Source organism: Protopterus annectens, chromosome 2.part2 (assembly GCF_019279795.1).
Source record: "Protopterus annectens isolate FY-2018-M chromosome 2.part2, PAN1.0, whole genome shotgun sequence".
In the NCBI taxonomy this organism is placed as follows: Eukaryota; Metazoa; Chordata; order Ceratodontiformes; family Protopteridae; genus Protopterus; species Protopterus annectens.
The window spans coordinates 1,029,399,999-1,029,424,984 of NC_056730.1; positions in this window are offsets into that span (position 1 = coordinate 1,029,399,999).

Genomic DNA, 24,986 nt, shown 5'->3' on the forward strand with positions numbered 1-24,986 from the left:
AAGAAGTGTTTTAATAATACCAAAATTCAATTGATTTGCAGTTTACTAGAAATTATCTTGGAAAATAACTGTTACATTCCAAGAACAGTTTTATTTACAGAAGGTTGGCATAGCCATGGGGACTCCCTGTGCCAACAGCTACGCCAACCTTGCCTTGGTTTGCTGGGAAGAAGTTAACATTCTATCTGACAAGAATCCTTTCTTAGGACAAGTACTATGGTATGTACGTTTTGTAGACAATGTCTTCATGTTATGGAAAGGTAATGGTTCGGACTTTACCTCATTTTTACAATACCTACACACCACCACTGATATTTTGAGATTTTCTCACCAGATCTCTGCCGCTGACATCAACTTTCTTGATGTACACATTACTAGGTCTAGTTTAAATCAGTTAAATAGTACTATTTATTTTAAACCGACCAGAAAGAATACACCTTTACATAAATCCAGCATGCACCCTAGACATATACCTAAGAATGCACTTAAAGGCCAAGTCTTTAGGATCTTAAGACTGCATGATAAAGATGAGGATGCAGAGATTGCACTTAACAGTTTAAAATCTAATTTTCTGGAAAGGGGTTACCACGACACTGACATTGATAAGACTATTTCCAATGCTTGGCAAATGAGACATACCAGATGTAGACCATACTTTCAATCTACTAGGAATGATTCTGCTGATAACAATGTCATTCCGACTAGTAATGATTTTAGAGTTGTGTTCCAATTTGCTAGTAACATTAACCAATACACTGACGTTATTAGGAGACATTGGCATCTGTTACAAGAGGTCCCTAACCTTAATGCCACAATTGCCAATACTCCACGCTTTAGCTTTAGGAACAATGGGTCACTTAAACAGTATCTTTGCAACAGTGAACCATGCAACACTACATGCATTTCCACCCGTCATGGCACTTTTCCATGTAGATCATGTAGTGCATGCCCATATATCTACAGTAAAAACATATATATTCATCCAACCAGACATTTTAAACTACATTACAATACTTATTCAGATTGCAAGACTACTGACGTCATTTACTTTTGTTTTTTGCCAGCAATGTCCTGCCTTCTACGTTGGCAAAACTAATAGGCTTTTTAAAGACAGAATTTTAGAACATATCCGTGACATTAGGAATAATAAGCAAACAAATGCACTTGCTAATCATGTTATTTGCACATATTCTTCTCATTCCTTCAAATTCTTTGTCTTGCAACACATATATAGAAATCTGAGAGGTGGAGATATAGAAAATGTTACAGAGAGCCATGAACAGAAATGGATACTGAAACTTAATGCAGAAAGATACCCAGGCCTCAATGGTACCCCCTCTTTGATTCCATTCTTGAAAGCTAGATGCCTTAAACATTGACAGTTTTTAGTGTTCATTTTTATTTTTATTGTTACTTTTATTATATTACATTTTATGCATATGCAAATGTATTTTATGCAGTATTTATTCAGCATTTTATATCTTATTCATACCATTACTATGCTCATGTTGTAACTGTCTCTTTAAATGACTTTTGGTGTATGACATCATTAGTTCATGAGATAATTAGTTTGTTACCTATTTAAGCAGTGTTATTCACTTGATCTTTGTCTGATGAAGCAACTATTGTTGCGAAAGCGCTCACCTCTATCTTTTACTTTTTGTTTTCATTAAACATTATTGTGTGTTACCTTGGTGCATTGTGTTTATATATAATTCATACCACACCTTTCAGCCACCTAACCTGGATCAAAACACTAAAGGTGGAGGTGTCCAAATTCATTAAGGATATCCACACCTCCAGGCTAGTTGCTCAACATAATGCATCCGAAATTATCCAAGTGCAACTAACACTGGGCAAGACTGCAATACAGGTTGTAGCTTGTTACAGATCCCCCACCATGCCCCAGGATTCCCACTCTTCATTTCTTAAGATACTGGAAAATATTAAGATGCAACCCAATACCTTAATTATGGGCAATTTCAACAACCCCACCATCAACTGGGAAAAGTACTCTTGTACCAACTCATTCACTCAACGTTTTCTGGAATTCATAAATTCCAATGCCTTGGATCAGCTTGTCCACACCCCCACGAGGGCAGCAATATCCTGGACTTGGTCATTACCAATATGAGCAACCTGTGTTCCATGTCAGAGGTCAACTCCTCGCTGGTCATATCCAACTACAAGCTAATCACCCTAGATATCCATATCCCACTCCAACCCCCATTAAGGACACCTCTGTCAAAAACTACTCTAAAGCCAACTTCATGCCACCCATGCAGATGGAAAATAGAGGTACTATTGCTGAATCATTCACAGATGCATTGTATAAACACATACACAAGTGCATGGATCGTGCCATCCCCAACAGAACCAAGATGCTATCCTTCAAAAAAAGGAAGCCAATCTGGTGGTCCCTGCCACAAACAAACTCTACAACAGAAGGAAGAAGCTTTTGCAAAAAAAAAAAAGTAAAATCCCAAGATTGGAGGAACTCCCTGGTCAGCCTCAGCAAGAAGTTGAGATCCCTCATAAAATCCTCTAAAGCCAGTTACGAAAATAAAATCACCACTGAGTCCAAAGACAACCACAAAGCATTCTACAGCTATCTCAAGGGCACGGGGAAGTATTGTGGGTGAGAAAGTCCTCAAAAAACTTTATCCTATAAACATAAATACACACACACACATGTACATACACACACACACACACACACACACACACACACACACACACACACGCCACAAGAGGTGACAACATACTGGACCTGGTCATCACCAACATGGGGAACCTATGTTCCACACCTGAAGTAAACTCGTCATTGGTAAGATCAGATCACAAACTAATCACACTGGACATCCACATCCCGACCCCCCCCACAGTCAAGGAAATCAAGGTAAAAAACTTCTCGAAAGCCATCTTCACACTCCTCAAGACCGAGGTGGGAGGTTTCAAAGCTCCCAATCAAATGGAAAATGATGACCCACCGGCAGAATCCTTTACAAGCGCATTCTATGAACACCTTCAAGAATGCAAGGACTGAGCCATCCCAAGTAAAACCAAGACCAACTCCTCAAAAAAGAGGAAGCCAGTCTGGTGGACCCTGGCCATAAATAAACTTTACAACAGAAGGAGGAAACTCCAGCAAGATAGACAAAATCACAAAATAAGAAGGCATCTCTGATTAACATCAGTAAAAAACTGCGCTCCCTCATTAAATCATCCAAGGCCAACTTCGAAAGAAAAATAGCCAATGACTCTAAGGATAACCACAAGGCCTTCTTTACCTATGTCAAGAGTCTAAGGGCAAACTCTCAGATATGCTCCGAGCTAGAGCATAAATGGCCATAAATACACTGAACCAACCGACATTAACAACATACTGGCTGACAAGTTCAGTGCAAACTTCAACCCCCCCCCTCTCCACCAAAGGGGCTAGCATCCATCCCAGTAGAATGTGGCACTCCAGATATCTCAGACACACAAGTAAAGACAACCCTTGCAAAGGCCAAAAACACAGCATCAATGGGACCAGATGGTATCCCAAGTTGTGTCTTACACGAGCTTCAAAATGAACTAACCCCCCATCTCAAAACACTATTCAAACTCAGCCTCTCTACAGGCTATGTACCCAAAGAATGGCGTACAGCAACAGTTGTACCACTCCACAAAGGTGGTGCCACAACTGACCCTGGGAACTATCGCCCTATAAGCTTGACTAGCTTGTTCTGCAAAGCCATGGAACGCATTGTCATGGAGCTCATTAACAGGGATATTGGAACCTCCAGACACTGGACCCCACCCAGTTCGGCTTTGTTAAAGGCAGGTCTTGCCTCTTGAACTTGGTCAACTTCTTTGAAACAGTAACCAAGGCCATAGATAAAGGGAAGGTGGTCCACACAGCATATCTGGACCTAGCTAAGGCATTCAACACCATGCCACACTCAGGAATCATAGACAAGCTCTCCAGCTTAAATATCAACCACCATGTCTCGAGATGGGCTGCCAATTGGCTCTCAGACAGAACACACAAGGTAAGAGTGGCAGGCGCCATGTCTGACTCTAAACCAGTCACAAGCAGAGTCCCACAGGGGTCAGTCCTGGGACCCCTCCTGTTTGGTATATATTTCTCTGAAGTACAGGCAAATGTGGAGGGACTGTGGCTAACCAAGTTTTCCAGATGACTGTAAACTGGGTGCAATAATTGACTCTCCAGCTGACACAGACATCCTGCAAAAGGGTCTCTCAGAGACAAACACCTGGTGTCAAAGTCATGGCCTCAAGCTAAATGCCAAAAAATGCATAGTAATTCAATTTGGGAAAAACAAAGTACCTACAAACTGCCACATAGATGGGAATCCACTAAGTACAGAAGAAGCAATTAGGGACCTGGGTACCCAATTAGATAGCATGCTTTCCTTTGAGAACCACATAGCCAAAACACTCAAGAAATCCTTCTATGTGGCACACCTGATGACAAAGGGTTTCTGATTCAGATCCAAGGAGGTGATTGTGCCCCTTTACTCCTCACTCATTAGGCCCATAATAGAGTACAATGCCCCATTTGGGATGTACCTCACTAGACACCTGCAACAACTAGAAATACTACAGAAGTACCTCACTAAGAAGATTAAGGGCCTAAACAATTACCCTATGAAGCATGACTAAAAAAGCTCCAGCTCTTCTCAGTTGCTTACCGTCTGCTCAGAGGTGACCCATGCCTGACCTATAGGGCCATGTCAAACCCTGAACTAATGGACATGCTTCACCTCAAAAAAATGAGATCCCTCAGAACCACTCGTTCTAGCGACTTGAACCTATGCACAACAATAAACAAAACATACTGGAGGGATAGATTCCTGTCCAGGCAACTCCCCTCACTCTGGAATAGAATCCCAATCCATATTCAACAGAGCTCATCTCTGACCCTCTTCAAGAGAAATCTTGATGAGTGGATGGGTAATTGTAAGTTCTACCCTGGGATCACTTCAGGAGCCCTGTTAGACAGAGGCCCAGGTTACTAATCTAATTTGGAGGCGAAAGCCATCACTCTGTGACTAGGCTTATAAATACCCCTGGGCAGATAGCCTAGTACTTACATATGAACCTATGAACACACACACACATTTGCCAGAGCTGAAAGTAGAACCCCCGCCTTTCTTATCTGTACTATACTATTACCTAGCTATTGCACATGTCACAAAGCTTATAGGGCTGAAAACTGTCCAAAGGTACTTCTAAGGTGAATGACATTGGCAGGACTGCTAAAGTAGGGCACTGGGAAGTGTACTGGGTGGGAATGGCCTAAAACTGTTTCACCTACAAACAAACACACGCACAGTTGCATTTGCCAGGACTGAGATTAGAACTCCTACCTATCTAGTTATTTGTGTTATAGTGTTACACATTTATTGCATGTGCCACAGAACTTATAGAGCTGACAAGTGTCCAAAGGTACTTCTAAGGAGAATGACATCAGCAGATATTGTAAAGTAGGCCAATGGGAAGTGTACTGAGTGGGAAAGGCACCTTAATACGTAAATCTACAGAGACACACACACACACACACACACACACACACACACACACACACACACACACACACACACACACACAGAAACACACACACACACACACACACACACACACACACACACACACACACACACACACACACACACACACACACACACACACACAGGCTGGTGATGTGATATTACAAGCCTCACCTCAGTACTATTACACAATTGAGCTCACCTTTATGCTGGCACGTGAGACTGGTTACAACCTTATATGCCACTGTCCGCAGCAGGACATCACTCTATGCCATTCAGTGTATCCCAGTATATGACTCACTCTCTGTCTGTCTCCCTGTGTGAGTGTCTCTCTCTCTCTATCACTGTCTGTCTGTCTCTTCCCCATGTCTATGTGTTATTCTACCAACTTTCTAAGTTTGTAAGAGCAATATTTAAAACACATGCCTATCATTGGGCCTTTGTCACACATTTATTTACGACCTTGACCAGAAGTCTTCTTGTCAGAGGTTGAGATGTATGGCTGTGGGTACAGAGTACTTTATACTGAGCAGAAATGTCCATAAAATGTGCAGTATATTCTACATAGCACTGTGATTTCCAGGTATGTCAGTGGCAGAGGAGTACATAGTAATGTGGTGAACCACTGACAGTCATGTATAGGTTGATAGGTTGATATAAGGTTAGTAGGCTATTGGCCCTGAAGCCCTTATAACCCTCACAGACAAGAGTGTAGCCCATGCTAAAACATGTCAGCACCCAGAGCCCCATGTCCAGCAGGGACACAGGTGAAATCACAGGACTGTATTTTCTGTTTCCAATGCACTTATACAGGGAACACTTTACTAGGGGTATTAAGGCATTTGGCTTGATGTAGACAGGGAGTGTATTCCACAGATGGAGTGTTTTGGACATGTATCTGTCAAACCAACAAGCCCTGTTGATATCACAGACCAGGTTGATGCTGCACCTACAGGTTAGTCGAGTGGGCCTTGATTTCCAGATGTGCAACAGTCCCTTCAAGGCAGGGTCTGGATTGCTTTGTATGCCAGACATGGGTCACATCTGCGAAGTCTGTATGGAACTGAGTAGACGGACAGTGTTTTTAGCCTATCTGTGTAGGGTAGGTGTTTGTGGTCCTGTATTCTCCTGGTGTGGAACCTCTGTGGTCTCTCCAGATGTTGCATGTGCTTTGTGAGGTACATGCCAAAGGGGGTATTGAACAAAATAATTGGCCTCATAAGGTTAGCATACATTGATCTTATGACCTCTTTGTCCCTGTATGGGATACCCTTACATTTGAGTTGTCCCATTTATGAAGCTTTCTGTACAATGGGAGCAATATGGTGCTCAGACTTCAGGTTGCTATCAACTTGGGTGGCCAAATGCCTCACTACTGATTGTGTATGTAGGACACTGTTGTTAATGTGATATATCTGGGGACATCAGTCTCCCTAAAGGGAATTATGATGCATCTGCAGGAATTCACATTGAGGTCATGTTTCTGGCATCAGCCATTTGTTTTAGTGAGACCCTCTTGTAGGACATTCACATCACTTTGGGTATTGATGACTGTTCCCAGCTTGCAGTCATCTGCCAACTTGGTCAGCCATAGGCCAATGTTTTTGGCCTGCATCTCAGGGAAGTATATCCTGTATACCACAGGCCCCCAGATCAATCCCTGGGTTATGTCTCTCATTACGGGTATACTGTTTGAGTTGGCTACCCCTGTTATGATTATGTGGGTTCTATCAATGAACCAGTTTGCTACTCATCTGGTAACATATGGATTGATGCCTAGTTGACAAAGTTCAAGTACTATGGCCAAGTGGGGAATAGTGTGTAAGGCTTTGGCCAGGTCAAGGTGGCCAGAGCGCACCATCTTTCCCTCATCCATGCCTTTGTTGGCTGCCTCAGGGAAGTTGTCCAGAGTTCACAGACATACTTCCCCTGAGAATGGCAGACTGTGTAGGGTAATGTATTTGAAGTTTGCAGATTTCCCTGTTAATGGGATCCATGATAATCCATTGCATGGCCTTGTAGATCAGGCTAGTTAGGCTGATAGAGCTTTCATTTCCTGGATCGGTGGACACTCCTCCTTGGTGTAAAGGAATGACACTGGCTGTCTTCCACTCAGCTGTGACAAAGACAGTAATCAGGTTTGGGTGTGTAGGGTGTGTAATGATGCTGCCAGTTCAAGCCTGGGTCCATCTAAGTTGCAGCCTGGGATGTATTCAGGTCTCATAGAGGCTGTCTTCTTGACTTTGAGAGGGTAGTGATGCCCTGTTCCCTAGTGATAAGGGTTGGGTGTTCAGGTACTGGAGATTGTGATGCCTGTGCCCTGGCCCAGCAATCAAGAACCCTCAATCCTCACCACTAACACCAGTGAGGGTCATCTCATATGGGAGGAAAGGATAGCAAATACACACAGTAAAGTGCAATTTCCCTTAAGAGCACACAGAGATCACAGTCAGTCCAGGGCTGGTCACTCCCTTGCTCTCCAGGTCCCCAATAAGACTCCCCACTGTCACAGCTATAGGGTCCAGATCTCGGCCTGGTGGGCAAGCTAAAACCTGCAGCACCCTCTCTGTCCAACCAGTGCTTCGTGTCCCTGCCCAAGTAGCTCACACACACACACACACACACACACACACACACACACACACACACACACACACACACACACACACACACACGCACACACTTTGAGAATAGTTTATACAACCACACAGACACTCCTGGGGAAGGCTGGCACAGGTTCTCCAGCTGTGCGTCTTTTCCTATGACTATATGTTAGTACCAGCTGCCACCATCAACTAATATTTATCAGCTAGTCAAAGGCCCTTAAAAGAGTGTCCAATTATTACTGTGCAATATTATTATTCACTTGGTAGTATAGCCCATGGCTAAAGCTATTGTAGTGGCTTTGTACAATTTTACCAAAGGCATGCAAGTACTCTAAAGAGCTTAAATTATCTCTACAAAAACAGGTACAGTTGAAAGGGTTTAAAAATATTTAATAAATAGTCAAAGCACAAGACAATACTTTTTACTGTACAGTGCTAGTCAAGAGTTCAGAGATCACAGAGAAATACTTAAAATAATTCAGTAGTACAATTCTGACATCACACTTAGTCTAATCATTCTAGTTTCTAGCTATTCCTAAGAGAAAACAGAAGTCTAAGATAAACTTACATATAGAGCAAGACAGTGCTGGTGAGTTGGATGGTCAAGACAAAAAAAATGCTTATTGCTGTCTGATTCTCTCTGTTTTTAAAATCACATTCCTGGTTCAGATTACATCATTCTTCACACTTTCATGGGTTTCCAGGCTAACAGAAACTACATTTACATTCTTCACCTCTGGGCAGAAACCAGAGCAGTCAGAAGTAGACCAAAGAGTGCTTATAACTTGTAAAGAGATGTCATTAAAATTTCTAGTTTTGGAACAAGTTATGCCTAGCACTAGAGGATGTGATTGGGAGACATCCCTAGAATACAGGGAATTATTATGGCAACTGAGACTCAATGCCTCAAAATTTCCTGGATTAAATGACACAATTAGTATAAGTAGTGTCCTTAGGCTTAGGAGAGCTAAGTTATAGAAGGTGGTGTGCTCTTTGGTGCCTATTATTAATTATTAAAAAATGATATACAAGGTACTAAGCATTATTAATTTTTTAGTACATATATAGTAGCGAGTAGATTGTTTTATAAATTAACAAAGTATTTTATATTTTGTTTTTAAGTTATTACATAACTTAATTTATAATTGAATTGATTATTTAAAATGTTTTAAACATGATGTAATTTTGATAAAAAGTGTATTTTTATAGTATAATAGTTCAGAATGTAGTGTAATTTGTGATTGTACTATTTTATATCTTAAGAGGCTAGCTAGCAAGAATGAAATATGTTGCCAGTTATACAATTGCTCTTTTAATTAGAATGCAATTACACCTAATTATGGCACTATAAAAGAAAGATGAATTGTATGCTATTTATCTTGACAAAGCCTGGGAGAGCCCGGGTGAAAGCGCTTGAGATTAATGTGGTCCGTAGGACAGTGGATTTGTTTTGTTTGTTAAACTTTGAGCTGTTGAACAGTATTTGGAGCTGCAGAGCTGAACAATAAATTTCTATCCAGAGCTTTTGGTCTACTTCTGACTTCTCTTTTTTACCTTGTTGGTAAGACTGTGTTTGTGGTAGTGGTTGTTTCAGAAACCAGAGCAATAAAGGACATTTATGCATGCAAATTCTGGCCATTAACTCTGGCCTTAAAACAATAGGCAGGATGCCTCACTCTAGACTTACCGACTCCGAGTTTTAACATGAAAGGGTCACAACATGCTTTACTTCATCAGTAGAGTGCAATGTTGATACATTTTTTCTAGTTCCATATGTAACACTATTTGTACCATTTAAGACAATAAGCCTGTGATTTACATTAATATTACAGATGATAGAATTATCTCCAAAATTCTATCTGGCTAGGCTGGCAGCCTTCACCTATCTACACCCAATCTTCACATACCCCCCCCCCCCAGAGAACTCAAGCTAGATTTGTAAGTGACCCTTGAGAAATAAAAAAGAAAAAGTATACCAACAACTGCAAAGGAAGGGCTCAGAACAGGAAAAAATACAGCAACAGAAGAGCAGAGCCAAACCACCATGACTGCTCAGGATAAACACAATAATGCTTTGATGAAAAATGCAAAAATTCTTTATTGAAGAGCTCAAAGTAAGTGCTTTCACAACCTCTGTGGTTGCTTCATCAGACTACATCCAAACAGTTTCTCAGCTTAAATGCATAAAGCAATTAACACCTTCTAAGTTGAATCAAGTCATTAAGAAACCACAGTGCCTAAAAACAGTGTATAGTAAAAAGACATACCCCGGGATTCATGAACCTTGCGCCAGGCGCCAGCATAGCGTCGGCGTTATAACGCCAAATATGGCTGCTTAGCGATTCAGGTATGAATGAATTCCACGTGCACTACCGGCATGCGCCGGACCGTCCCCGCCCCCGGCGTAGGTATGCAAAACACACTGTGTGCGGTATTGCACCATGCAAATGAGGGCAATAGCGATCCACGGCGGCGAGGCGAAGCGTAGGCACGGCAATGTAAACCAAAAAAAACAGTTTACATTTACCCAAACATACCGGAGGAGTAACGGAAGGCTGTCAAAGTCAGGTATCATATAGGTGCAATATGCCAATGTGGAAAGGCACCGAGAATGTCCAAAGAAAATATGCACAAAATGTAAGAAATGACATAAATGGCATGTACGTAGAAAGAACAGCAGACCCCCGAGATGTGTGCACAGAAGTTGTAAAGCAATGAAATAATATGATAATGTCCGAAAAGAGCATTAGAACACAAATCAGCTGCACAGCCACCACACACCATAGTATGTATGTAAAGCTGCAACCCCAGCGCAATGGTTGTCAAGGAGTGGAGGCGGTGTCCGGCGCCGTAACCAGGTATTAGTAGTCAATTCCATGCAAATGAGGCAGATAATAGTGAATCGCAAAACGGGCGCCAGCGTAAGGATGGAGCAAACGGCGAGCGGTACTACACCGAGGAGTGGCCTACACGAGCTACAGGTCAACCCCACAGGGGTGTGCCACTGTAGGAGGAAGGATATTGGAGGACAGCAAATCTGGGCTGTACAATGCACATTACAGCATCATGACTGGCGTGTTAGGAAATAGATGCGCTGACAGTACAGAATGGCGTACAAATGCATGTGCACGAGGGGCGACTACGTTCCCGAAACCAGTCATGTGACGGCCTCACCGGCAACAACCAGGGATATAGGAAGGTAATGCGGAGAATACGAGGAAATGCGGAAGCAGTGTAAATGTATCCATAACGAGCAATTAACACCAATCAATGCAGGAAGGGCAAACGCGGCAGCTGATAAGTCTGCATGCAGACTCCTGCAGAACGGGAAAGGGAGGCATATGAGAGCAAAGATAATAGGGGATGTAGTAGAAATGCAAAGAGCAAAGAACCGAAATAGCACAGCCAAGTACAGAGGTAGATTAACTGCGCGCAGATAAAATGCATCATATGCCTTGTGCGTGCAGGATGCAGTAATGTAAGATGCCAGGCGAAGGCAATGCAGGCAACTGTAATGTTACACTACAGGCAGTACCGTTGCAGCTGCAAGCGTAAAACCACGGAAATAATCCATGGATAGGGCGCTGACAGACACACCCAATGACATCACCGGGTATACAGCACAACAGTAATAAATGTGAATGCGCACAACACACAGCGATTTCCCAAACGCCGCACCGTAGGGTGTAAACAGACGGGAACTTTAACATGTATATGCTGGGTGCCGCGTGGCCGTGATGCATAGGTATGTGGCAGAGACAGACGGAGTTGCGGAGGGTGGTGCCGACAACTACCGTAGGCCTCACAGGAGAAGGAGAGTGTTCAGACCAAGGGTGACCTACCAGGGCTGCGAGACCTGGAGATAGTAGAGCTACAGGGTGGACAGGGACACGTTACAGCAAATAGTGGAGCTGTGCGGCCGCCTGAGAACAAGAGACAACAGAGGGGAGCCCATCCCAGTGGACACAAAGGTATGTGTGAGCTTGTGAATACTGGCTACAGGTACCTTTCAAAGGCCCACCGGGGACATAATGGGCATCTCACAGGCATCAGCATCCAGGGTACTACACCAGTTCCTGGATGCCATGTTACCACATGCCCATGAGCACATAAAGTTCCCCACATCTCAGGAGGAGTTGGCTAGCAATATGCGCCGCTTCCACCGTGTGGCACAATACCGGAGGTCCTGGGTGCGATAGACTGTACGCACATAGAAATCAAGTCACCACCTGGGGAGCAGGGTAGACGCTACATAAACCGCAAGGGATACCCCTCCATCAATTGCCAGGTCGTGTGCAATGCACAGGGCATTATCATGGATGTGTGTGCTGGCAGCCCTGGAAGCTACCACGACTCCCATATCTGGCATGCCTCACAGCTGTATCAGGTATTCGCCAGTGGGGACATCACACAAGGTCACCTTGTGGGGGATGCTGGCTACGCACTGGAGCCGTGGTTGATGACACCCATCAGAAATGCACACACACACATGCAAGAACGCCATAATGAGGCACACGCACAAACGAGAATAATCATAGAGCGTGTGTTCGGGATCTTGAAATCACGGTTTCGGTGCTTGGATACATCCGGTGGAGCCTTGCAGTACTCTCCAGGCACAAGTGCCCACATATTCATAGTATGTTGTATGCTACACAATATGATTCTGCGGAAACAGCTGCTGCAGGGACATAATGCCGGAGGGCCACCAAGCCCGCCACAACTGCCAGGGCAAGCACAGGCACAGGGCGTGGCGCCACGGACACACTGAGCCAGCCCCAGTAGGTAGACAGAGGCGCACCCAATATGCCTACGCCCTGGCAAAGAGGGAACGATAGCACATACTTTGACAGTGTAGGCCCCATGGACTGACACCTCCTGACCTGCACACACAGTAAAATGGACGCCACACAAACATGTCCGCCCGTAATGTACTGTATGTGCGGACGTATGTGTGACTCCAACAAAGGCACCGGCCAAACACTGCACACCCAATAGTCAGCAGAGCATGGAACGCCAACACCTCAATGCACGCCGGTTCAACAGCACACGGCGTAGCCATATGCTGCCACTATCGCCGCAAGTCGACCACACATGTACGCATTTGCATACACAGATACGGAAATACATATCAGTACACATGTAGAAATATATGTACGCATACACAGATAGAAAGGACAACAGGGTAATATGGAACCCAGGGATGCAAGGTCACAGATAAGTAAGACGCGAAATCACCACATATTAAACATAGTGACCGACAACCCGATCATCCTGGAGGGTGGGCAGGGCAGGTAACGCCAGCCATGGAAATGTTAACCTGCAGCAATACATATCCGCGTGTCGGGATGGTCACCAGTCCACGGTACAGTAACGGGATATGTGTAGGGTCACCACCTGTCCCACGTTGTAAGAACAGTCCACCTTTGGGCAGTTGTGTCCTGCAAAAACATTGACAAAATGGCAAATGTCCTGAGATTGTAGGACAAAACCATTTCCCATAATTACTTTATTAGTTGCAGAAAACAGTTATTTTGTAGAAGAAACATCTAAATATGATAATAAACAGAATAAGCAACTGTAATGCTACAGCTTTGTATTCCGTCAAAAAAGTGAATCGCTGTCCTCTGTACTGGCCGTGGGTATGTGTTGGCATGCAAAACCTGACGTACCTACTAAAAATGTCCCACCTTGGCCATTTGAAAAGGTGGCAACCCTACATATGTGCGTGTCATATCCATAGGACATGAGTGCGGAGATACATGCCGCCACCGGCGGTGCGGCCAACGTCGGTATTGTGTCCAACCGTCGGTGCGGCGGAAAGCATACCAGTGAAGTGTACGACATTATGAGGAATTAAGTTCCTCATCTGGGGTGTAAAACAGTGCATGTTCCTCGCAGTTCCTCCAAGTTCCACATTGAAAATGTCTCTCAAACAACCATTGTTAGGAATGTATATAAATGACATCCTGGTAAATAGAATGTACTCATAGTAAGTTAGTAAAGGTTCTTCACTGTAAGTAAATCAGCATATCATAATCAACCTATGACCTACTTAGCTGAAGTTGTCACTATGCCATTACTATGTGTTCCACATTATGCCCATGTGTTTCACATTACTACTGTGTGTGTTCCCCACGCGGACAATAGAAGGTTGACAGCCATGGCGGCAATATGTGTATGTGTGAGGTGAGGTTGTCGTGTGTTCCGCTGTGTGTGTGTAATATTTGTGTGCCAGTGTAAACTGTGTATGAAGGTGACATGTCACAGCCGGAGTGTAATAACAGGCGTAGGCATACAGTACAGGAACCATAGGCGTATGTACAGCAGTACCCACAAAGTAGTACCGACATCTCCTCAGTGGCTATGCACGTGGCGACGTAAAATGATGCAAAGCGCAAATGTCCCAAAGTGTACCACAGGGCCATAGCAAACAGGAGATGCAAAGGACGCATGTACAAACCACGACCGTAGGTATGGCGGCCATAACGTACACTCCACACGGTCCGTCGGCAACGTTACACAGCATCAGGCATGTACGGCGAAAATCACGAATGTGCCATCCGGCACCGATCGTGAACAGTCACGGTCCGGTAAATACCGGTGTGTCCCACGGCCGTGGCGTAAGCAAGCGGCACACGAATAGGAGGCTACCGGTAGCATACAGTCCGCCCAAGTATAGGACCACAATCACCGTAACTATCAGCGACAAAATGCCAATGGATGGTAGGCACGGACGAACATCCGCAGATATATAACCGATGTGAAGGAGGAATACGTGCAGGAAGCACACATGCAGGCGATACCGACAGCAGGCGACATCAACAAAACAAACATTCCCGAACAACACACAGGTAACCGCAGCTCCCAAGCACGGATGGAGCACACACTCCAGCATATGAGGTATGTATAAATGCAAGACTCACACACCGTACCTGTCACCCACATCCGCAGATATACCCCATTGCACATATCAAAGGGATAACAGCTAAAACAGTAGCAAACACATACAGGCAGTGAATGACAGCGCATACCCACAACAAGCTCCTGGGAAACACTAGCAGCTGCTCACGCACCCATGCATTCGCTATGTACAGCAAAATAACAGCCAGGTAACACACTTGAATGCACAACGCCATCGACAGACGCCAGGACACGGGACCCACATGTCGAACACAATACCATACCCAACACACACAATCCATGGCTAACACCACAGCGAAATGTACCCGACAACACACATAGCGGATGCAGTCACACAAACATGATACAATACATACCATCCTCACGAAGGTATTGCAAATAACCAATGGCCACACGAGGAAAGAACCATGGCCTAGTGCCGACGCCAGAACGAAAGGAAGGGGATCACCGCTGATATGCGCATAAGTACACACCGAGGAACAGCTATTGGCCTGATTAACCCACATGCATCAGGCGGCGAATATAAGGAAGACCCTGGATATTCAAACCGTATGTTCATACCGAACGCAGACAAAGTAGACAAAGAAAAAGGGAATAGAGGCGAAATCAAAACAAAAGGCGGAAAGGTATGTCGAACCCACGACATGTACTGGTGTGTAACGACGATACGTATGGCGAATCTGTACAGTATGTGCACGGTGTGTGTCCGTAAACGTACCTGTCGATCAGGGCCAGCCACGCGAAGGTTGGATATGTAATGCTAAAACGCGCAGCATACCAACAACTGTGGACAACGTGTGCACAGCAGTGGGACAACATGTAAACATCCGCGATAACCCCAGGGCCGGCTTGCCACCCTTTCAAAAGGCCAAAGTGGGAAATCGTCGGGACACACTTCAGATGTTACAGGTGGACACATACCCATGGTCAGTACAAAGGTTAGAACTCTACTCTTTTGCATAATGAAATGTGTAGTCTTGTAGCAGTTCAGTTGCTTATTGTGTGTCTTGTAACAGTTAGGAATGTACATACATAAATAAGTATGTTATGCAACTCTTACATAAGAATGGGATATAGTGATGTCCCACAATCTCAGGACATTTGCCATTTGTGATACATTTGTCAGGACACAACTGCCCAAGGAGGGACTGTCCCTTGCAAAGAGGCACAGGTGGTAACCCTACCCCAGGTCTGCCATAGGGGTTGCAAACACAGAACAATGCCACCACCCACGCCGATGTTGGCAGTGGATATCCAACACTGAAGTGCCACAGCAGGGGATAGGACATTTATGTATAGTGTCACAGCACACATGTGCATGGGCATATACCGTTGATGTCATACAGAATGTGCGCACGACGTGCACCTATCCCACGCAGTAGGGGCGACTATGTCAATTATGTGTAATGCAAAGCTGGCATGATGGATATGTTCACAAATCATAGACAGTATCACAGGCATAGCATGCATGATGGAGCGATGGGCTAATGTTATATACATACACAAGATATGTATGGCCTGCACATATGGGACAATGTAGTAGCAGAATAGGTACCCGAAATGGAGGTAACAGCAAGTGACCATGTCCAAACGTTCCATAGCAGGTGCAATGTGTGCCACAATGATGTCCAGCAGGGCCGTGTGTAAACACATGTGCAATGTACACAGTACTGACACCCCCCCCATGGTAGTGTCCACTGAACGGCAGAACTGGATGTCAACTGTCATGTCTATACAATACGTCCACTGTGGTGGTACCATGGGTGTGTGTCACCCACCAGCAAGGCAGCTATCACACGACTAGTGACACAGTGTGCCCCTGTGGGATGTGCACAGGACCTATGTCCCACAGCATGGTGTGTGTCCAGTCTGTGGATGTCACACAGACGCCTGGCTGAGCAATGTGGCATGTGTGCACACATGCAGGACTGCTACTCCCCCCCTGCCCACAGCAAACGCCATGTAGGAGTACTACATGCATCAGTACTGTGGAGAACATGGCCCATGGCAGAGTACATTACACCCCTGTGTTAGTGGCATGCAGGTGAGCACAGATGTGTTACATGACTGTCATTTGCATATGTCAACTGTCTGAGCTGGGTAGAGAGCACAGCATGACTATACTGAGACGTAACGTTGTATCCATTGTGTAAGGTACACCACACATGTGTCATTGTAACACGGCCTGCGTGTACATGTGTGTATGGCACAGGTACAAGGGCACCCAAGGTATCAGCTAGACATACGGTCCAGAAATGTGTAGTCCTGCACATGTGTACCCACGCTATGGTGTAATATGGCAACCACAGCACCATGTGGGCCATGTGTGTGTACATCAACCATGTACAACGTGATATGCCTGTATAGGGACAGTATCCATGTGATACACACCGCATGACTGTCAGTATGCAAAGGTGATGTGTATGCACTATGTGTGATGTAACTGATGCAATGATATCTACATGATATATCTGCCACACTGACACCTGTATGGGTGTCAGCAACATGAGCAGGATGAGCTAGAATGCTGCCAGGTATGTAGAAGTGGTACATGTAGGCATGTACAGTACTGTGTGACAGCAGGTAGTGTACGTATGCAAATACTGAGCATGAGGAGCCACATGTCTGAGGAATGTGCAATGCCACACGTCCCTGAAATGTTGTAGTCAGCATGATATGCCTGCACCACTGTGTGAACTGTACAGAAGGCACATGGCGTAACATGCCGATACATAGAATGCGATGTGATGCTGGATGTGTACACTGTCAATAGCATAAAGTGGAATGGTGCTGAAGGGCAAAGAGCGGATCATGTCTGATGTGATACCCTCTGTACCACCCCAACCACCCATGCAATAATATGACAGGTGGCCAGCATGGGATGTGGTGTGCTGTGCCGCACAGAAGCCCAACAAGGGTGCCAGGAAAGGCATGCAGGTAGTCATTGAGTGTGTGAAGCATGTATGTCAAGATGTGGCCCAGTGCCATACTGAATGGCCCAGTCATGGGTGTAGAGATGCAGCCCCATACGTGCAATGCAGTACCATCCATGTGTAGTGTGATAGATGTGGTAGTGTGGTGGTCAGGGTGCACAACGTACATGAATGGGCTAGCAGTCACTGACGTGTGCTGCTGCAGAGGCATGTAACAGCCAGGTTGGCGGGATACAACAACTACGGCGGTTGGAGGTGACATTGGGACTGTGTTCCCAGACATAACATGTGCATGACAGTACTATGTATGTGTCCACAGGGTTAATACAATGTCCAGCCAAGGATTGGAACCCTGTAGTGAGTGAGAGTGTGTATTGTTGGTAGGTACCCCATTGGCAGGCAGGATGCCAGCAACATCTGTGTCGTCAATGCCTGCATGACCGTGGTATGCTGCATTGAATGTGGATGTAGTCAAACAGCAGAGACATACCACCACACTGCGTGAGGGCCCACACTGCAATGTCTGGCAGTCATGTGTAGGTAGCTAGCTGTGGAGTATGTCATGCACCAGCAGGACACACCATGACTGTCAAGTGACACACAACACACAGGTGAACAAAACTACCGTGCAACAGCCTGCACATGTGCCCATACAGCACGTGTGCATGGAACAGGAATACCACTGTGGCGTCTGTGAAAATGCCAGCACCACCATGTCTCAGTGTGGAATAGCATGGTCCCTACCAGTGTGTAAATGTAGCAGAAGTGCACTGTGATCACTGTTGGCATAGGCACATAGACTGTCCATCGGACGGGTGCCATGCCCTCAACTACCTCTGTCAGTGGATGTCAGTAATACCGGCTGTAGTGTGTATGTACCATGCATGCTGCTATGGTTGTGTGCTTAGGGTGTGGCTAGCAGGGATGGTAAGCATGGATGTTCAGCAAACAGACGGGCCAGGTGTGTAGGCCTCGCATACGGACACATGGAGGTTTGGTGCATGCTGCGGGTAGTGCAGGTATGGTAGGTGTCCCGTAACGGGTCACCCAGCTATGCGTACTGCATGGCCAAGCATGTGTGGGTACGGGAGTCCATACTAGGGAAGGTCGTGTTGCTGGCAATACATAGCAGTAGCAACTGTCCCAGGTGCAATGTACAGCATGCCAACCCGACTGGCATGTAACCTGTGGTGTACAGTGTCTGCACTGTCGCGTGTCACAATGTGTGTAGTGGCCACAAACATGGGTATCTGAACATGGACTACCTATGATGCAATGTGTCATGGGAAAATACAGTATGTGTGTAAATCACGGTGTGGTGTGGGAACCACCCACCTGTGTGTGTTGCAGTCCAGGTATGTGACTGGGAGGTATGATCTGTGTACAATCTGGACTGGCAGGTGTGCCGTGTAGGGCATGGAGGCAGGTCCCAGGCACCGTAGATAAATGACATGTGTGCTGTACTGTGTGTGCAGTGCTACTGTACAGCACAGTGGAGGGTGTAAGCATTGTCACACATTACTGCATGCTGTGCCTACCTGTGACAGCCCTGCCAGAGGCAGACATGTGACACCGCTGCACAGGCAGCATAGCATGAGAAGATGTACATGTGGGCTGCACACCTTAGCCAGATGTCCACACGTCATGTGTGCCACGGTAGTGTGGTTCTACACGACTATCAGACTGGACAAACAGCACATGCCTGCATAACAACAGTATGACCATAGTCAACAGTCCCAGTGACAGAGTAGGCCAATGTAGACTATCCCTGCATGCAGACCAGTGGCTACTGGACACCTGGCTAGACACACACCTGGACGGTTAATTCACCATTGAGCCATCACATGTCCACGTCCATGTGGGCCGTACAATGTCATCACAGGGTGGTCACAATAGCAGGTGGCAAGGCAGACACGGTGTACCAGGTGATGTGTCATGTGTGCATATGTTGAGTAGCACAGCCATTCACATGTCTGCAACATACTGGTGCACGATGTATACTGTTACATGATGAATGGAACTGCACTGTCACCCACTACAGGGCCAGCTGGCACAGGTGTGGTGTGACTGGTGTAACCCATGTTTGCACAGGATACACACTGCTGTTGTAGGCAGCCATGCTGGTGGCCACCAGTGATATATGCAGTGGTCATACAAACATACCGTACACAGTGTTCAGGCAGGAATGTCAATTGTCGTGGACGATGTGCTGCTATGTGAATGTGGGTGTTTGTTGTGAATGTCACACATCCAGAAGACACCATCTGGTGCAGTCATGGTTGTCAACACCGGTACACACATCCACAGCAGTCAGAACCCAGTCCCGACAATGTGTGTCAGTCACCCTTGTACCGTGTGACATATGTGCACATGGCGGAACACCTCCCACTGTCATCTAAGCTGGCTACATGATGGCCGGAATGTGCTGTAGAAATGTACAATGCTGGTAGCCCAATGAAGTACCTGGAATCAGACACAGTACACTATGTCAGCCATGTAAACCATGCACAACAATGACTGCCCAACAGACACAAACAATGCATTGACACATGGAACATGTGCTCATGACAAGCCCCACTGAGGTATGTTGCACATATAGATGTACAATTGTCATCTATGGCCATAGCATGGATGCAGACACACATACTCCACAGGTAGTACCATGTGATGTAGGTAGGGGCATTGCTTGTGTATATGTCACAGTAGATGTACACAGACATGTCCTGCATAGCCGTCATGTAGGGGTAGCTGTGGTATGTCACTACTGGACATGCCCATACAGAGTACCATGTCCCGCAGGAGATGTGTTAGGTGTGTACCACATGTGACATGCTGACAACAATCTGCGATGTGTATGGCTGCCGGTGTACCTGTGTGACAATGTCTGTGATGGGTGCAAAGGCACATAGTATCGTATTGTATGCACACAAGCCCCACATAGCTGCATAGCCTGAACATACAGTACAAGGAGTGTGTGGGATGATAGCAACCCACAGGTGGAGATGGGTATGGACGGCGGCCCACAACCACATGTGTGTGTACGGTGTTCACGTCCACGACACATGAGCATCTGAGAGGCTAGCGTCACAGTTGTACAGGGTCGCATGTACATATGTTCCGCAACATCCCTGTATGTCCCACCACTGGCCTGTGGACCGATGGACAACAAGCAAATGTGCAGGTATGAGATGTGCACAGCACATCACAGATGCCTACCGTAGAACAGGCCTACCATGTAGACATGTGCACAGTAGGTCTGCGCCACCTGCAGTCAAACACGTTAGGTGCCAAACCACACCAATAGTCCGGCCAATGACACAGATGGGCGTGCATGCCTCTGTGTATGTATGTCTGTGAATGGCTCCGGCATAGCAATATAGCCGTGTCACCATTGTGAACAACAATATGAATGGGTCGTATGTGTGAGGGTGCATCATATGTGTATGGTCAGATCGACGATACCATCAGTGGGCCTGCTATGTGAACATCCATGTCCCCATACATGGATACCTCTGCTGAGGCCAACACCACATTCACACAGGGAGGGATGGCGGTGTGTAGTGCAGCAGCAGACATGTGGGTGGCAGCGGGCAATGTATGTACACATATGTGTTACCCACATCAGTTCAGGCAGATATCCATGTGCATGGGATAGCGGTGTGTGTACACATACAGCACTGTGTCGATCAACATCCCAGCACATAGCACCTGCCAGGGCTACAGTGTATGCATGGATGTGTGATACCTGCATGCACCACACACACCCTCAACAAGCAGCGTACAGCATACCTCGCTGGAGGACAGTGTCCACACCATGGTGATAAACATGTGGAATGTCCATTTTCACACAGCTATGACAAAAGCAATGGACAGCCACCCTGCCAATACCGTCAGCCCCTGAGTGGGTCACACCCATTGCCATGTATGTGGCATACCCTGCCATATCATGCAGAGATGACCAGCAAGGCTGCATGAGCTATCACAGTCCCACATGGTGCAATGGACAAAAGGCACTCTCACTATCAACCATACACAGTAGTAATGTGGTGGCGATGCACCCTGTCATGTTACAGGTGCTGTGTGATGCTCTGCACAATGTGTGCGTGTACATGCTATGCATGGCCTTTCCTGCCAATGTGTCATGGTTACACATTGCTCCATGTCTATCACATACGTAACACAGGTGAGCTGGGGCAAGTTGTCCAGCACCGGTACAGTGCTGTGTGGAAGTACATGGCACAACACATGCATGTGCAGGTGTCCATGTGTATGTGTACAGTGCCGCTGCTGGCGTTCACAATGGACACAGACGTGATGTGTACTGACATATACACAGTGTACAGGTGAACAGTAGCACAGACGTCACATGGGGACATATGCCAACTGATATGGACATAGGTGCAGCCAGGTACACATGTCCATGGCAGGCTAACATCTACATGGTGCGTGCACAGTGTGATGGGGTGGCACACAGATATGATGTGACACCCAGTGCTCAATGGTGTGAAGCCACAACATCGGCTGTGTCACCGCCACGATGCCCTTCACAGATCACTGTGCAGATGTCGTACATGTCATAGCAATGCATTTCCAACAGTATGCCAGCACAGCAGTGTGAATGTGACCTGCCACCATCATTATGTCTTCCAGATAATGCCACGTTCCCGCTTCCACCATTTAGCCGACAGGAGGAGGAGGTCATCATACCATACCTCCAGAGTAACTACAACGCCCTGTTTAGCCATGTGCCACAGCAGGCACAAGAACGGCAGGAGATGTGGGAGGAGTTGTGCAGGAGGGTGAACAGCGTGGGCGGAACCAACCGCAGCTACCAACAAATCCGCAGGCACTGCACAGACCTGATCTGGCATGCAAGACAGCGTGCTGCTGCAATCGCCAGGCAACAACGTGGGACAGGTGGTGGGCCACCAACACAGCCCCCACTCACAGCTACGGAGGAGCTCCTGGCCAGTCTGGGGACACCCACGGAACAACACGCAGAACCACTTGCGTCCATCGTGGAGGTGGGTGTCTCCCGAGCTATGAGCCTGGAGCTGCATGGTAAGTCAGTGTTGCATGTTTGCATGATAGGCGACGTGGGTGGGTGTCATAGTACAACACATGATATAGCAATACATGCCAGGTATATGGCCACACAAGATGCAAACCATTGTATGCTATGTTGTGTTAGCAGACATGTGCATAGCACATGCAACCACACACATGCATGATGTGTCATGCACAGTGCTGACCGTGGAGATAGTAATGGCTAATGTGTATACCTTTGTGTAATGCCTTTACAGGTACGTCTGGCGTCGCAAGGCCAAGGGTCTGTTGCAGGTAAGTCTGTTGCCAGTCAAACGCATGTTCTGCTGTATTGATATTCCCCATGTGTCTAGGCATGACATGCTCACCTGTGTGTGCCCCGTCACGGTATACAGCTCGCACCACCGACATACACACCACCCATGTACAGTAGATACACCCGTTACCAGAGTGGTATGACACCACACAACCAATTGGTGTGTTACGTGCATTCAGCTATGCATACAATGGTGTAGGTGTTACACAATGGCTGCATGTGTAGTATGCATTGGTATGCCAGTGCAGTATGGACACAGTACCACAGAGTGAGCTGTGATCTGGCCAGAGCACAGGTGTTACCAATGTGACCCATGCCCCTGCATCGGTGCACACGTTGTGACATGGCGCATGCCATGTCCCATGCACGGATGTCTGGCTGCAGCATTGTCACACCATGATATGACCTATGCACAACATAGCAGACATACACACTGTCAGCATATCCGTAGAGAATGTGACACGTCACACTAGTATGGGTGTATGTCACATGGGCCACCACAGGGCCGTGTGCACAATGTCTACCACACACAATTGTCAATGAGTCAGACAGACAAGGCCATGGTTGATACCTACAGGCATGTTGCCACACAGCACATCCACAGTGGGTACTCACCATTGCACCCTGTACACACATAGTGGGTTCATCAATGTAGTGGACCCCTGGACATCTGATGTAGTACACCAGTGACATGACATTCCTCTCCACAGCTACTACAGGTGCCTCCAATGTCCACCATATATGTGCTGCTGAGCAGCTGAACTGGCTTACAGACATGGCAATGTAATGCGTCCAGGTCACGCATCGCACAGACACATAGCTGTGTCCTGCTACTGTGCAGTGGCACAGAGCCCGCACCACACACCGTGCAGCTATGCACACAGCTCACAGCAACGTGCCTACACAGACATCACTGTTACACATACATTGTATCTGTACACTGTACACATAACACTGCACCATGACAGCCATCATGATGTGGTGCATGCGGTGGGACACCATCTTCACACGTCCACATGATACCGCACATGTTTGCGGTGTACATTACATACTGTTGGCAGCCATGTGTACTCCCAACTTGCCCGGCCACACGGTGTATCACGCTGATGCATGCAAACTACCATGAATGTGTGTACTGCATGCCTACTAAAGGACACCTGCCTGTTGTACTGTCCCCACCAGGGCAGTGTACATACTGCCACTATGAATGTCTGGTCTGCATTCACTGGTCTGTGTTGTGTGAATGCTGCATGCCACCTGCATAATCACATGCATGCTGTGTGTGTGTGTGTGTGTGTGTGTGTGTGTGTGTGTGTGTGTGTGTGTGTGTGTGTGTGTGTGTGTGTGTGTGTGTGTGTGTGTGTGTGTGTGTGTGTATTGTAACCGATGGTATGTCTTTGTATTGACAGGTGCTGTAGGTGCGTTCCCTCCTGCGGTCAATCTGATGCTAGTGTCCCCACAGATACTAGTGGTGATGAGCATGTGCATGAGGCACAGGCAGGGTCGTCACAGGCAGAGACTGTGCCACTGGAGAACATCACACATCGTCCCTTTCATCCCTGCACACGGTTCAGATGCCGACACATACCCCAACACCGTTGCCCAT